Raw genomic sequence first — 17,474 nt, 5'->3', positions numbered from 1 at the left:
CTCTCTGGCCTCAAACCCAAGCAGTACTGGCCCAGAAGAGGCAACCCCAGAAGAGACTGGGAGTTGCACATCTGCAGTTTCTGAAGCAATAGCATCTGACATAAAGAAACAACTTCATGAAGCTATAAAAGAACTTAAAACAGAAATATTAATACAATTAAAGGAAGATATAAGAAAAATGATAAAAGAAATGCTAAGCACCTCTCAAAAAGACACAGATGGAAGAATAGAGGTGCATAGAAAAAGGAGGGAAACCTTCAATGAAAAACATTTTTAAAAATTTAGAATATGTGAAACAGAGTCAAAGAGATTACCAGGAAATTAAAAACTCCATTGAAAGCTGACAAAATTACTTGACAGAAACTAAAGATAAACTATCAAATCTTGAAGACAAGTTTGCAATATGTGATCATGAAAGGAAAGATCTCCTAAAACTAACAAGGAGCCAGGAAGTAACAATACAAAGTTTAGAAAACAACAAGAGGATCTATAACTTAAGAATAAAAAATGTGAGTGAAGAAGCAAGGGTAAACACAAATGAAATACAAAGGCTATCCACAGAAATAATTAAGGAAAACTTCCCAAGCATAGGAAAAGGAAATGATATTCAGATGTATGAGGCATACAGAACTCCAGCCAGCTACAACCAAAACAGAACTACACCCAGACATACAATAATCAAGATCCCAGAAGTTTAACACAAGAACAGAATGTTAAAAGCAGTCAGAGAAAAGAAACAGATCACCTATAAAGGAAAAGCCATCAAAATCATGGCAGACTTCTTGACACAAACCATCAAATCAAGAAGAGCTTGAAGTGAAGTAGTCCAAGCCCTGAAAGAAAATAACCTCAACCCAGATTGATACAAAACTATCTCTCAAAATTAATGGAGAAGCAAGATGCTTCCATGACAAAGAGGAACTGGGGAAGTTCACAACCACAAATTCAACCCTACAAAAAATACTGAAGGACATTCTAGAGAATGAAAAAAAAGACCATAGCTTCAGGAACAGTGGCAGAGGGGGCTCACTAAATGTGATAGACATTGGAATGAAGAGGAAAAGTAGGCAAACAATGACAGAAAACAGCAGGGCAGAGATGAGGCAGAGAAGGTGGGCCCAAATCACTAACATGGATGGCCTTGATACACTAATAAAATGAACCACAGGCAGAGTGGATCAGGAGATAGGGTCCCTCAAGATGCTCTATATAAGAAATATAATTAACCTGAAAGAGGGTTTATGGACTGAAAGTCAAAAAGGAGATAATAATGCTCTATGTGACAGGGAACCAGAAAAAGTGGGGGGTAGCTTGCCCTTCAGCTGCAGATTGGTTAGAAAGATATAACACTTTTATACAATGGAGAACTCAACTACAAGGAAGGAAAACCTTGAGGCTCTTGTAGGTAAATGGATACAACTTGAGACCAAGCTCAGGGGTAAAAAGGTTCAGATGCACTTAGCTAAATAGTGGGTTGCCTCCCTAATCTAAAAACTAAAGGAGTTAGTGGAACCCAAAATGTACAATGTACCCTGGGAAAGTGAAAGTTGGCAGGGGAGGAATTATCTAAATAGGGAAGGCAGATGACATTATTAGTCTTGTATCATGATTTGAAACTCATATTGTTTTCATCGCTCGGTTTAGTTTGGTTATATACTGTTCCATTTTGTCTACTTGTACTAGATTTGAGGACAGCTGTTCCAAAGATAGCAGGATATACTATGGTAACCATTTTTTTTTTATGGTAACCATTTTTAATTTCCTATTAACTTAATTTGAAGCCCTGTATTGCTTTCACTGTTTTGTCTTGACTGGTTTTACCTGCCTTTGTTTTGCTTCATCACTGTCTTGTTTTGGCTGATTTTAGTCGAATCAGTTTTGTTTGATAGTATCAAGTCTGAGTGTGTAGGCAACCACTTAAAGACAATAAGATTCACTATGATATCCATTCTGGTTTGACTATTTTCTTCCTTTGAAGTCCTATAATGTCTCCAATGTTTTGTTTTTATTGATTTTGTTCTGTACTGTTATGTTCAATTTTATTATGCCTGATGATATGGGCAATTCTATTGAAGATAACAAGAGACATCATGGTAACCACTGTTGATCACCTTGTATTTTGGTTTTAAGTCATGTGCTATGTCCATTCTTTTGTTTTGGCTGATCCCATTTTATTTGCTCTCATTTGGTTTTATTCTCTTCAAAATAAAAAAAATAGAATACCTGTTCAAAGAAGTAATAGCAGAAAACTTTCCAAGTATGGAAGAAGAATTTTACATAGAGATAAGTGAGGCACATGGAACTCCAATTATCCGTAACCAAAATAAATCTATACCAAGGCATATAATAATTAAGATTCCAAGAAATTTGGCTCAAGAACAGAATATTAACAATTATTAGAGAAAAGAGACAAATCATCTATAAAGGAAAGACCATCAAAATCACATGATATTTCTCAATACAAATCCTTAAGTCAAGGAGAGCTTGGAGTGAAACATTTCAAGTCCTGAAGGAAAACAACTTGCAATCCAGATTGATGTATCCTGAAAAACTGTCTTTCAGAATTAATGGAGAAATAAAATATTTTCATGACAAAGAACAACTGAAGAAATTCATGACCACCAAACCACATCTATGAAGTGTTCTGAAACTTATTCCAGGAAGAAATATGAAAGGCCACAATTCCAAGAGCACCAATACAAAGAAGTTACCAGGCAGGGCAAGCAATTAAATAGAGAAGAAAAACAGGGAACTATCAGCAGGAAAAGAATATGACAAGGACAATCCAATATACATCAGTTATAACTATTAACATAAATGTTCTCAGCTCATCAATCAAAAGAAACAGACTGGCAGAATGGATCAAGAAACGAGATCTAACAACACACTGCATTTAGAAAATACACTTAACTAAAAGAAATTCATAAACTGAAAGTCAAAGGATGAAAAGCAATTCTCCATGCAACAGGAACTCAGAAAAAAGCAAGGCAATGTGAACTTCAAACCAGAAATAATCAAAAGAGATAAAGAGGGTCACCACATATATGTTAAGAGAAAATTCTAAGAAAAGATTAACAGTCACAAATACCTATGCACCAAGTACCACTGCACCACCCGACTGTATAAAACAAATATTAGTGGACATGAAAAAATCAAATGAGCACAAACGGTTGTAATGAGGAACTTTATTACCCCGCCATCATAAATAGATAGGTCAACTAGACAAAAAACTAGACCCAAGGCAGGATTACTCATGACAGGGGCAACAGATCACGGCAGCAGAAGATAGCAAAAGCAAGAAGAGTAAAAGAAGGAGACATGCCTCTTTCTGTACCTCTTATTATATCCAGTCTACTAGGATAAGCGCGGTGCCAATCTGTGGACTGATCCAGCATTCACCTGCCCCGAGTCCCAGCAACCTTAATCCCAACATCGCACACTCTAGATTTAGCCACCTCTGAAAAAGTCCTACGACAGCTTGAGGCTTGGGGATGGGGAACATGTAGACACAAACCATGACACTTCATGAACACAAAGAAGAAATTAGCGGTATCTAAAATTAAATGATAATGCCAATACAAGTTTACTGAAAAATATGGAATGCAATGAAAGCAATCCTAAGAGGGATATTTATAGTGGTGAATTCTCATATCAGGAAAACATAACATACATAACCAAATGTTGAACATCGAACTTCTAGAAAAAAAGAGCAAGTCCAATCAAAGCATGCTTCTAGGAGGAAATTATAAAGATCAGCACAAAAATTAGTGCAATTGAGACTAAGAAAACAATACAAAGAATCAGTGAACCAAAGAGTTGGTCCTTTGAAAGACTTAAATAAAATGGATAGCCAACTTTATAAAAAACAAAAGGAGACTCAAATTTATGTAATTAGGAATGAAAAGGGTGAAATTACAATGGATTCTGAAGATATCCAGATCATCCATATCCATTTTGAAAATCTTTAATAAGGTATAAAACACAGAATAAATGGACAGATTCCTAAGTAAATAAGAATTACCAGAATTGAATTCGAAAACATTTCTAGGTAAATGGATGTACCTTGAGACCATACTATTAAGTGAAATACATTGGACACACATGTGTAAATATCGCTTTGTCCCCTTGGTGTGAGAAACTGAAACAGTAAAGAAGGACTAAAATATAAAATAGATATTGTTAAATAGAAAGAAATGATTCAAAAAGAATAAGAACTAGGGAGGGAGAAGAGGGAAGGGAAAAGGAAATAAAAGATTAAAAAAGATAATACTTTATGCAACAGAGTACTACTCAGCTATAAAGATAAATTTGTGGCCTTTATAGGTAAATGGATGCAACTAGAAAACATGCTCACAAGTGAAATACATCAGACTCTGATGCATAAACACATATTGTCTCCCTAGTGTAAAAAACTGAAAGAGTGAATAAGATCCTAAATCTATAATAGATTTTATAAAAGAGAAAGAAACTGTGCAAAGGGAAAGAAAAGCTGGGATGGGAAAAAAAAGAAAGGAAAGGGAAAAGTATACACACACACGACAGCTAAGATAATTATACTACTATTCCTATTAGTTCATGGAAGGAAAATATAAGTGCTTATACTGCTTGATGTGTTTTACATGCCTGCATCTTGTAATCTGAGTAACTATTTCAAAGACAACAATATGTAATATGGTGACCTTGTTAATTCCCTATCAGCTTGTTTGAGATCCTATATCATTTTTGTTGTTTTTACTGTTTTGTTTTCTTTTAATCTCTTTAAAATAGAAAAAAGATAAAATGGAAACAAAACTTTGTAAACAGGGAGAGGATGAAGGGTTGAAGGGAGGGAAGGGGATTGAGAAAAAAAGAGGAATCAAAATATATCATATATACAGGTACAAATTCTCCATGATGAATATGATCATTATGTGTATCTAAATTGTATAAATAAACTTAATTTAAAAAGGAGGATATAAAAATTCTAAGCCATCCAAATTAGTCAATGAAATTAAAAATGTAATTAAAAACTTACCAACAAAGAAAAGCCCAGGTCTGATGGATTCCCTGATGAATTTTACAAGAAATTTAGAAATCTAATACTACTACTCCTCATACTCTTTAATGATATTAAAAAGGATTCAATAATCCCAAGGTTATTCCTGGAATCAAGTATTATCCTGATACCAAAAATCAAGAAAGATCCAGCCAAAAAAGAGAAGTAAAATTGTCATTATTTGCAGATGATATGATACTTTACATAGAAGATCCCAAAAATTCCACCAAAAGACTCCTAGATTTAATAACTAAATTCAATCATACAGTTGGATAAAAGGTCTACACTCAAATATCAATAGCATTCCATACACAAATAACATAGTCACTGAGAGAGAAGTTAGGGAAGCAATATGTTTTGCAATACACGTTTCACAATTGGAAAAAAAATACGTGATTTCACAATCAGAAAAAGTGAAATGCTTAGGAATCAATTTAACAAAGGAAGTACAGATCTCTACATTGAAAACTACAGTACTCTGAAAAAGGAGATCAAAGAGGATGTCAGAAAATGAAGATATCCCTTATTCTTGGGTAGGAAGAAACAATACAGTGAAACTGGCTTCCAAAATTGTTATACAGATTTAATGCAATCTCAATGAAAATACCATTAGCATACCTCACAGAACTAGAGAAAATATTCCTAAAATTCATTTTGAAGCAGAAGAGATCTAGAAGAGCCAAAATAATTCTTGGCAGTAATGAAAATTGGTGGCATCACCATCTTTGAGTTGTAATTATATTATAAAGCTGTTGTGAATAGAACAGTATAGCCCTGGTGAAAACTAAACCAAAGCAAACCAAAAAACAGAAAACAAACTTGAGGAATAATAGAACAGATTTGAAGATGCAGAAACAACTCCAAACACACTCAACCATCTTATCTCTGACAAAGGGGCCAAATATATTAAAGAAACAAGTATTGTTGCTTTAATAAATGGTGCTGTAAAAATTGGCTTTCCACATGCTAAAGACTAAAACTAGACCCACGTCTATCACTAAATATAATTAACTAAAACCAGAATGGATTCAAAGATCTAAATATTGAAACAGAAACACTAAATCTGCTGGAGGAGAGAATAGGTAGAACTCTTGAAGACAGACATAGGTGTAGGCAAAGACTTCATAAACAAAACCCCAGCTGCATGGGAAATACTACCAAAATCAATGACTGGGATCTTACCTTATTAAAAAGTTTTGCACAGCAAAAGAAATCACCAATTGAGTGAAAAGCCAATTCACAAAGTGGGGGAAAAATCTTAGCCAATTATTACTTAGATGACTATTATCTAGAGCACCTAAAGAATTGAAAAAAAAATTAGACCACTCCTCTAAGATTCAAAGACACAATCCAGAATTGGGCATCTGAGGTGAATACATACTGCTCAGATGAAGTACAAACAGCAAGTAAACGTATGAGAAAATGTTCAACATCACTGTCCCTTAAGAGATGCAAATGAAAACAACATTGAGATTCCATCTTACACTAGAAAGAATAGCTATAATCAAGAAATTCATAACAAATCCTGAAAATGCTGTGGGTTAAAAGAAATCCTTCTTGGGGCTGGGGATTTAGCTCAGCGGCATAAGTGCCTGCCTTGCAAGCAGCGGGTCGTGAGTTCGATCCCCGGTACCGATAAAAAAAGAAAAAGACAAAAAAAAAAAAAAAAAAAAGAAATCCTTCTTCACTATTGGTGGGAGTGTTGACAGGTGCAATCACTGTGTAAATCAGTGTGGAGATTCCTCAAAAATCTAGGATTAGTGGTCCCACTGGACTCAGCTATTCCCCTTCTTGGTATCTTCATGAAAGAATTAAAAGCATTATACTATGGTGATATATGCACACCCATGTTTGTAGCTGCACAGTTTATTTATAGCTAAATCTTGAAAACAATCCAAATGCCCATCAATCGATATATGAACAAAAAGGATTTGTTTTAATACAGTGAAATACTAAGCCATAAAGGAAGATAAACTGGAGACATTTTGAGGTAAATGGATTTACTTTAAGACCATATTCTTAAATGAAATAAATCATACACATATGTAAATACCACATTGTGAGAAACCAAAAGTGTATATAAGGATCAAAGTGTGTAATAGATATTGTGCAGTAGGAAGAAATTGTTGAAAAGGAGAGGGGAACTAGGAAGGGGAGAGGAGGAAAGGAAGTAGAGGCAAAGACAACAATGAGAAAAGGATAAAGCCGAAGCAAAGCTTTGTAAATAAGGAAGGGAAGAGGGGTTGAAGAGGGAAAGGGAGTGGGAAAAACAGAGGAATCAAGATAAATCATGTACATGTACAAATTCTCTATGATAAATGTGATCATCATGCATACCTAAATTGTATCAATAAACAATAATAAGAAATTAAAAAGTGTCTGAGTAGAAAATTTCAGGAAACAAATTAAAACTGGAGTCATAGTTTTGTCAGGTGTGATTGGCCAGACCAGCAAGGGGAAACTGAACTATTAATTTACACCCAAGGAAAAGAATATCGTTGGAGTGCAGGAGATCCTTTATGGTGTCTTGTAGTATTACTGTGTCCTGTTATTCAAGTCAATGGGAAACTGCAACAACCTAATCTAGGCAGAATGACACACAGTCCAGAGCCTTCAGGAATGAGAGTATGGGTTATTCTACCAGGGAAGACCTGATGAAGGGTTTGCTGCAGGCCAAGGGAATACAGAATGGGTAGTAGAAGAAGGTAGTTCTAAATATTGACTATGACCCCATGATCAGCTACAGAAATGAGGACTGTACTAGTTTTCTCCTAATATGATTCTATATAATATGATTCCAATGTAATATAATGTTGACAGACTTAATAGTGGTTCTTAAGAATTGTTAAATCTGTGTTCAATGTTCAAGTTATGAAATGATAAGTGTAAGCATCACCCAAAGGAAACTTGCCTTCTCTTCTGGGGAAGGAACTAGTGCCTTTCCATTTGTACACAGGATAGTTATAACATGTTAGGTTTAATTATGAGGTTGTCTTTGTATCTGGAGATTGGTTTAAAGAAATGTGTCTGGTTTTCAAGTGGACGAATGGTGGATTATGATGGTTGATTGTGTCAACCTGAATAAGAGAAGCTTAGCTAATTAAGTTCGTCCATGTGTGGGGCTCACCCAAGGGCAGCTTGCTGCCTGGATGGTAGAAAGGGGAAAAGAATAAGGATGGATCCACCTCTAATTCATCATGGAACTCCAGTCTTCGTCTTCACCTTCTGGTTTTCACAGATCCATCAGAACTTCCATTACAGACCCACAGGCCTCCTGATATGGACTTACAGGGAACACTGAAGTGAGCTCCAGACCTTCAACAAAATCCTGTGGTCTTTAGTGTGCAGACAAACCCTCTGCACTCTCCCATGTCTGACTCTACATGTTTGTATTCATACATGTTTGTATTTCATACATATTTGTATTTATATATATTTGTATTTCTTGTGTTACATCAGTTTCTCTAGTAAACACTGACACAGAAGTACTATCTGACATTTGCCAGTTCTTCTGTATAGCATGAACTGCTACAGCCTGTATATAAGCCATGGAGTTAGCCAAATATGGGATAATATGTTTTGAGTCTATGCTGCATGGTGGGCAGTATATTTTTGCCCTTTGGAGAAAAGCAGACCATTCATTCACATTTATCATGCCAAATGCCGCTGTCCTAACACTGGAGAGTCAAAGATGACAGCAATGTCCTTCAGGAGTTCATGGTGGGTAGGGGCTTATCTGTAGAAAAAATACCACAACATAGTATACAAGAGGACAGGCTCCCTGTAAGAAACCCGTTTTGTCTGGAAAGCATGCCTGCTTGCTCTTTACTGTTTCTGTTCTCCTGCCTCAATGAGGACAGAGAATTATGACTAAATATTACAGTGATCCATAGTTTTAAACCTTAAGAGGGATTTAAAAAGGGTCATATCATCCCCTGTGAAATGGTCACTAGGGTGTCCTCCCAGAGTTTAGTTAAGTTTGCCTGTATGGCATGTATGGGCTTGCCAAACTTAGATATAAAAATCAAAGCAGGCCATACATGATTTTGACAAGATCCTAAAACCATTCTTAACAAATATTTACTGAACAAGAGTATCTAGTCCTAATGCTAAACTGACCCTCACATATGTATTTCATTCCAGGAACATCTTTTTTCCAATTATTACCCCACAGGTAACAGTGGTAAATGCAGTTGAACTGTATTTAACAAATATAGGTGCCTTTTATTGTCAGGAGAGTAGTTGGTTGGTTAGCTGAGAAAGTACATCAAACAGGACTTTTTAAAATCTAATATTTTCATTTAGCTTAAAGCATAGAAATGTATACTCATGTTGACTTTATGCCTATCTTTACATTGCACACGATCTATTGATTAGAGCTCTTTATCATTTGCTTTCTTAAAGCATATCCTTAATGCATTGACAATAACTTCCAGTTTTTTCTTTAAATTTCAGAGACATTAAAATATAAAAAAAGCATTTAGCTACACTAAATTTGAGTTATCCCCTAAACTTTAACAGGAATTCAGCCACCTTTGACTTGACTGATCATCTGTTTTAGAGACTACTCATATATACCACATCTATTTGAAGTACTCAATTTAATGTCCATGTACAGAACAATGTTTTTAATAAATGTGGCTAACTTTTAAAAAGCTCCAAAATTACACTAACAAGTAGCTGGTGCTCCTACACTCTGGCCCAACAGCCCCGACTCTGGGCTTTTCCTCATGTATTTTCATAGGCTTTCCATCATCAGACTATGTGTACAGCAAGTCTGTCCTCACATCTGCTCCTAGGAAGACTTCCAAAGGAAACAGTGCACAATTCAGTTAGAAAAATGGATGACAACTGAAGCAAAACATCAGTTAAATTTTCAGAAGGTTTCCCAAGATAAGAATCCACATTAAACATAATGTATGCTGCCTCGGTGTATGCTTTCATCATTTGTCATGAAAATTATTCATAAAGAGGAGTCTGGAACCTTCTAGTACTTTTATTTTTTGAGACAAAGTCTTACTCTGTTGCCCAGGCTAAGCTCAAAACCCTGAATTCAAGTGATCCTCCAGCCTTAAGCTTCTCAAGCAGTAACTTCTAGTATTCCTACGCAGAAACAAAAGTTCAGTTCTCTAGTATATACTATTTAACTAAGCAAGGAACCTGGATTCATATGCTTATTGAAGGTTTTTCCATTAATATAAAACTATGATTGGTAACCACATAACAGAAACCTGCAAAATGGAAGAGAAGCAATCTTGCTGACACCTTTCAGTGAAGGGTGAATTCATAAATTTTAGATAAGCTTTACAAAGACCACAGCAAAGAGGACTGTGAATCAATTGTCAAGTAACCAGAGCTTGACAGTTGGACTCAATTAATGAGTCAAATCCAATACCCCATGGGTTTCCTAATTACTACATAGTCCTGTTACTACAGTGCTGGACCAGCCCTGGCAAGGAGATCTTCAAAGGTTGGCATCCAGGCCTTCTCTTTAAAGCCTATTCAGATGGGGTTGTGAGGGTTGCACAGGGAATGGCCTAGGTGTTCCTTTGCACCTATGCTTCCCAGATTGACTTGGTTCTGAAGTAATACATACATCCTCACACAGAAAGCTAGGGCAGAGATACTTGGGGATAGAACTCCACTGTGTGGGTTACTTTTCTTTTGCTTGAATCACAAATTCTAGAAGTCTGCCTGCCTGCATTACTGCATGATGCTTTGTGAGGACATCTATAAACACAAACTATAAGATTCTCCCCTAGCTCCCAGGAACTCATGCACATTCATTATGCAAAAGATATTTAGTTTAACACTAAGAGTTTCCAAAGTCCTAATAGTTTTAGCATTGAGGAAACGTCCAAGTCCAAAGTCTCTTCTGAGATTTAAGGGAGCTCTTAGCTGAGCCCCTGTACAAATGAAAAGACAAACACTTTCAACATTCAATGGCACAAGATAAACATTACCATTCCAAAAGATTACCAACAGGAGAATACAAAGGAATGGGACTAAAGCAAACCCAAAATCCAGTTAAGCAAACATCAAGTCCTGTAGTTCTATGTGGAATATTCAAAGCAATATGTGACAAATTGTGAGCAACAAAAGGCTTGTGTAACTGCACTCTTATGAGACTGCAGTGGTTGAAGCTCCAATGGATTTGCCCTCGGGCCTGTTCTGCAGTCCTTGCAGATTTCTTTAGCTGATGTTTCCATATTTTTCCATATTTATGGGGTCTCCACTGCATCTTTGGCTTTACCCTTACAGCTTCACACATTGCCCTTTTGGGCACACTGCTGGGCTCCCAGGCCTTCTGAAATCAAGGTAGAAAATGTTTTAACCTCAGAACTCTTGCATTCTGCATGTACCTAAAACCAATACCGTGTGGATGCTGCCAAGACCTGCTGCAAGCTGGAGCAGTAGCCAGGCTTCTTTCTCTCTTGGTTGTAGGGACTGAGTGCTTTGATTGCTGAGCACTCTGAATCCAATTCTGAGAAATGAATTTTCTAGGTCACTGCCATTCTGGATCCTGGTAAACTGCCTCCATTTTTACCTAATGTGGCTGCCACTGCCATTCTGGAGCATAGCATGGCTGTCACCATTCTAGAACATTGTGGTCTGTGGCTTTTGCCTCAAAGCCAAGTCTTTCACTTTTGCAGTTTTGAGGCTGCAAACTTTTAAGACTTGCTGCTTTTTGTGATTACTTCATGCAGTCTTTTCTATTTTCCTGTTCCTTCTCAGCAATTGAGATTTCCTTAGCTCTATCTTTACAGATCACAGCTTTATTGGAGCTTCCTTTCTGGCAAAATTTACAATGTTTTAAATTATTCTGCTGGGCTCTTTGCTCTTGATTTGCAATGTAAATCTGAATAAAAGCCCCCAGCAATAACTGTCACAGCCTCAACATTCAACTTTCTTGAAATGTCTTGTGCCAGATTAGTTAGTCCACTGTCCTTAATCTTGCCTCAGACAAAGTCTCTGAACAGAAGCAAAATGCAAACAAACTTTCTGAAAGACATAACACACATAATCTGGACTCCAACAACCAATGCAGTCCTTCCCAGCATAAATCTCCGAAGCCTGTTCTTTTTTTTTTATTTTAAAGGTAGTAAAATACAATAGAGCAAGACAGAATAAAGCCAGTTTTGACGGTGTAGTGAAATTGGTACAGAACTTCACAGCAGGTTATCAGGATAACAGTAATAGGCACCATAGTATATCTCATTATCTTCACAATAGTAGTTGTTCTTTCAATCATGTATAGCAAAATAAAATGAAGTACAGAACATTATAGAACTTATCAAAACAGAATATTGAATAGAACAGTACCATTAATCAGAATACAGCAAAACAGTAGTAAAAATATTTGCCTTCAAAATATGGTAGAAGGAAATCCCCCTTATTTGCTATATTGCATATGGTCAACCTCCCGAGAGATGCTCAGATCTCTGGTTCCCATTTGCTAACGGGGAGCAGGGGAAGTGAGATGTTTGACTCTAAGCCCATGCACCGGTAGGCTCACTATTGCTTAACAGGGAGGCAGGCTGGTTGCTTGGTTTCCCAGCGTTCTAAGTTCCAACATGGTGCAGATCTCAGGAGAACCTGGTGGTTCTCCCCTTGGAGTGGCTGCAGCCTGCCACCACAGCCACTTACCAGGGAGGTGAGCTGGTTGCTTGGTTTCCAAGTGCCCTAAGTTCCAACATGGCATGGATCTCAAGAGACATCGAGCCTGTTCTTTACTGGAAGAATTTCTATTAGCCTTCTGGTCTTCTGATCTCTGACCAGAATCTCCCAAACAGAACAGCCTGAAGCATTGTAGCTTTACTCTTTCAGGCATCTGTGAACCTTTCCACATTCTTCCCACAATCCATTCCTAACAGCTCTTGAACCACATGGTCAGGTACAGTCACGCAATGACCTCACTTTGCTAATGACCCAAATTCTGTGTTGGTTATCTTTACTCATTGATGAGACAAAATATCTGATACCCAAAGAAACAAAGAAAGATTTATTTAGCTCACAGTTTGTGAAAGTTTCAGTCCATAATCAGCTGGGTACAAAGGAGGGTGGCTCATGATAGAGGGTGATAGTTCACGGCAACAGATGACAGAAAATGTAGCAAGAACAAAAAAGAAGATGAGCTCTAGAAAATGCTCTTTGTGTCCCTTTTATTGTGTGCAGGCCACATCCAATTGGGTGCAGCACTCACATCCATATGCCCAGCAATGGACAGAGAATCAATCACAAATTCTAGAAGCTCACTTGCATGGCTGTATGAGGCTTTGGATGGACATCTAAACAGAAACTATAAGATCCACTGGTAATAAACCTTTGGCCTTGTGTAAAAAGGCCTTGAAATTTGCAAGTGGAGGGATTTTAGGTAATCACTTGGAGAACTTGATACTTTATGAAGGTTCTGGAAAGCAGCTGAGCAGCTACCTTCCTCCTGAGCTCTCCAGGGTGGCAGTACTGCCTCCTAGGGGTCGTTTAGGAAGCGTGTGTGTGTGTGTGTGTGTGTGTGTGTGTGTGTATGTGTGGTGTGAGAGAGACTGTTGTCACAATTGGGGAACCTAGAACCTATCTGTTTTACATTAAACACAACCCTTTATGGCGTAATTTGTACTGACATAGTGCTGACATACTCAGGGGGCTGAAGGGAGATTTTCGAGGGTGGGGTCCCAAGATTAAAGAACACACAAGTACAAGACATAAACAACAACAACAGGTAGCATGAAGCAGAGCAGAGAACAAGAATGCAAGAGCAAGACCCAGAGCCACCTGTGTTTTTATTGTATAATTCTGCTTACATTCTTACATAGTGCTGAAAAGCAGCACATGCATGTTTATGTGTGCTAAGTCATGGTTATATAACTGTATCCTTTGCACCTGTGCCAGACAAGCAGGGTCATGTACTTAGGTGTCCTTAGATATCCCTGAGCTTTGAAGCAGTTTGAGTGGTTACCCTCGCTAGCCATATGTAAACTAAGGAAAATTATATTTGGTGGGAACTTTAGTGAGACTGTTCCTCCTATACAGTGTAGCTCATGATACAGTACTTGAGTCATCAACACTTAGTCTGTTTGTGCTGTCATAATTAGTGCAATGCTTCAAATAAGAAAAAGTACCATACTGGTTTCTAATGTCTTTTTGAGACAGGATCTCACTATGTAGTTCAGGCTCACTTTGTAGCCCACGCTGGTCTTGAATCTTCAACAATCCTCTTGCCTCAGCCTCTTGAGTGCTGGAATCTAATGTTTTCCCTCATAGTTGCATGAGCATTTATACATTTAGACCCATATTAATTTATTATAATGACTATTTTTTTATATTACTGTCAGGGTATTAGAGTGATTAAAATATCATGTGGGGAAGTTGTAGTATTTTTGCATTGTATTGTGAGACCCTGGGGGGAGTTATGCAATGTTTCTTATAAAAAGGTGAGGCTAAGGTCTCATAGGGTTGAGAAATGCTGTTCACATTGACTCGCACCCTCCAGCAATTTGACAGTGCTGGATAATGGGGACTTGATTATATTCTGGACCTCTGCTGTCATGGCCTAGCACACTCAGGGCCTGCCCTGGGACTCTAGTTTGTTTTGTTGGTTCAGCTCTAACCAGCTTCCTGGGGGAGAGCACATGGGGCAATGTTGGTTAAATCTTGGAAAGTTAGATGCTGCGTTCAAGCTCATATAATTCTGATGTCTGGTGTAGGAAAGGAGACCTCCTATAAAAAGCTGTCTGTGAATATCCTGTTCCAATCTTATATACAGCCAGACCAACCCTGTCTCACCCAAAAAAGACAGAAGTGAGCACTGACATATTTTCCTGAATTCCAAAAGCTGAAAAGTCTTCCTTAAACCCAGGTAATTAGCACAGTGTTCTTCAAAGACACCAGACACAATGTTAACTTGGAAAGAACTTGAGGCCTGAAGAGGCGCCCTGTAAGAACGCCCAAGAGCCTTGAAGAAGCAACAGGGACCTAGAGAGACAATCAAACCGCATCCACCGGAGGCTCCGGGAGGTTTGGCCTTTAACTGAAACTTCTGTTCTGCGACTGTGCTGTGACTGCTTTCTGCCAAGCCCACTGCCGTCACCGTGCACCCTGGAGAAAGAACACAGGATTGTCCAGAAGCAGAGCAGCCCAGAAGAGCCGTCTCCCGTGGCTGCGACTCAGGCCCGCCACACTGAGGCCCGCTGTGTGTTTCAATTGCTCCCCCTGCCGGATCAACTCAGAAATGCAGGAGACGCTTCAGCAGGAAAGAACAAGGGATGATCGACTACTATAGTGGTCCACAGACGAGCATGCTGTTTATGACCTTGATGGCCCCGAATGACATGTCTAAGGAAAATATTATTATCCCCATTTCACATAGGGAAGCTGAAACTGCAAGGCTTAATTTCTTTGCTCAAGTTCACATAGCTGTTAAGTGGCACATTTGACTTCAAAAGCCTTTTCCTAACAACATAGAGGAAGCTGATCAGGTTGATTAAACACTATGTTAAATAATTTCACCTTCAACATCTTGTTTAGTGCAGCAAGGTTGTGAAGTAGCTGTTATCCTGATATTTAGAAATGTGGAAGAAACCTTGGCTAACTTATGTAAGGCCTCAAAGTTGCTCGGCAGAAATGAGGTAGAGAAAGTTGGATGGTAGGAACAGCCATTTTGGAGAAAACAAGACATCATAATAGGTAGTGCTGATTTAATATCCTTTTGTTTTGAAGTCCCATCAAGCTTTTGTTCTTCTGTCTCCATCGGTTTTAACATGTTGTATCTTACTGGATTTTATTATATGTGATAATATAAACAAAAACTTTTATAGACAAGGAGATTATACAGAAACCATTGTTCATTTTCTGTTAGTTGATTCTAAATACCCTGTAATACTGTCATTCTCTTGAATGATTTTACATTGTCTTGATATGTTTGATGCTACAGTATACGAAGTTATACCCAAAGATTTTAAGGGAAGAGACACTATGGTAACTACTATTATGTCAAGATTATCTTGTGGTGAAACACTATTATGCTTAAATGGCTATGTTAAGACCTGCACTGTTTTGTTGTTATGCCCTCTTTTTTTATCTCAATCTCCTTTTTATTATCTACTTTTTCATTTTTATCCTTTTAATTAAGGGAAAAATAAATAAAAATAGCAGGATATATTATAGTAACCCACTTTGATTTCCTATTAACTTGATTTGAAACTCTGTATTGCTGTCACCATCTTGTTTTGACTGATTTTCCTCTATTCTGTTATGCTAGATAGTACCAAGTTTGAAAGTCTAGGCAACAACTACGAAGACAGTAAGATCCATTGTGACGCCCATTCTGGTTGACTATTATCTTCTTTTGAAGTCCTCTAATGTCTCCAGTGTTTTGATTTTATTGGTCTTATTCTTTACTGTTTTGTTCAATTTTATTATAAGTGATGATATAGGCAATTCTTTTTAAGATAACAAGAGGCATTATGGTAACCATTGTTGATCACCTTGTATTTTGTTTTTACATTATGTATTATGTCCATCCTTTGATTTGACTGACTCTGTCCTGGTATGTCACATTTGGTTTTACTTTCTTCAAAAAAAAAGTAATAAGAACTGTGGGAGTAATAAAACCCAAAATGTGTAATTGTCATTGTACAAAAGAAAGGAAAAGAAAGTTCTCTAAAAGATATAACTGCATATGTATTTAAGTGTATAAGATCGATAACCATATTACTGAGTTTTGTTGGATTATTGAACAAAACTGTTTGCAGTCTCAGTGTTTGAAAGTCCCCTCTATATGCTTTAATTTTTTAACTTCAACAACTATTTCTAAGATGACAATATGTAATTAACTAGTGATTTGCTACTGTTTATTTTTTCTGAAATTCTGTATAACTTATACCCTTTTTCTGTTTTTTTTTTTCTTTTTTCTCTTTAAATAAAATTGAAAAAAAAAAAAACCAAAGTTGCTCAAAGGGAGGGTTCTGGCTTGTTCCCAAGGTTGGCCGTCTTGGATGGAATGCTGGAGGTGAATATGTAGAGACAATAGTGCTGTACCTGTCAGCAAGGATCCTAGCTCAATTATAATTTTAAATCTCCTGCCTCTTGCTATTTCTCAATGAGCAGGCATACTTTGCTTTATCTAGCACATGCAGAGGAGAAAAGATGTGTGTAAATGGGATCCTGGTAACCTGACATTTGTGTAGAAAACTCATAGCTACAAGATTCTACTGGAAATTGCTTTGTTGTGAAGAATAAAACTGTACTTTTATTTGAGGAAAACTGATATTCATACTTTGTATTTCTTGCAATTAAAAAGATCAATTTCATTCATATATATCTTCCTTATACAAATGAAAAAATTACAAATAAGTCATTTGATTTAATTCCCCAGTAATCCAATCACACTATGCTACCACACTTTCCAGAGGGAAACAGGGCAAATAGAGGCAAATAGGCT

This window comes from Cavia porcellus, unplaced genomic scaffold, assembly GCF_034190915.1.
Source record: "Cavia porcellus strain 051 isolate PalLab524CR breed Dunkin Hartley unplaced genomic scaffold, mCavPor4.1 scaffold_20, whole genome shotgun sequence".
NCBI lineage: Eukaryota > Metazoa > Chordata > Mammalia > Rodentia > Caviidae > Cavia > Cavia porcellus.
This window is presented reverse-complemented; position numbering follows the sequence as displayed.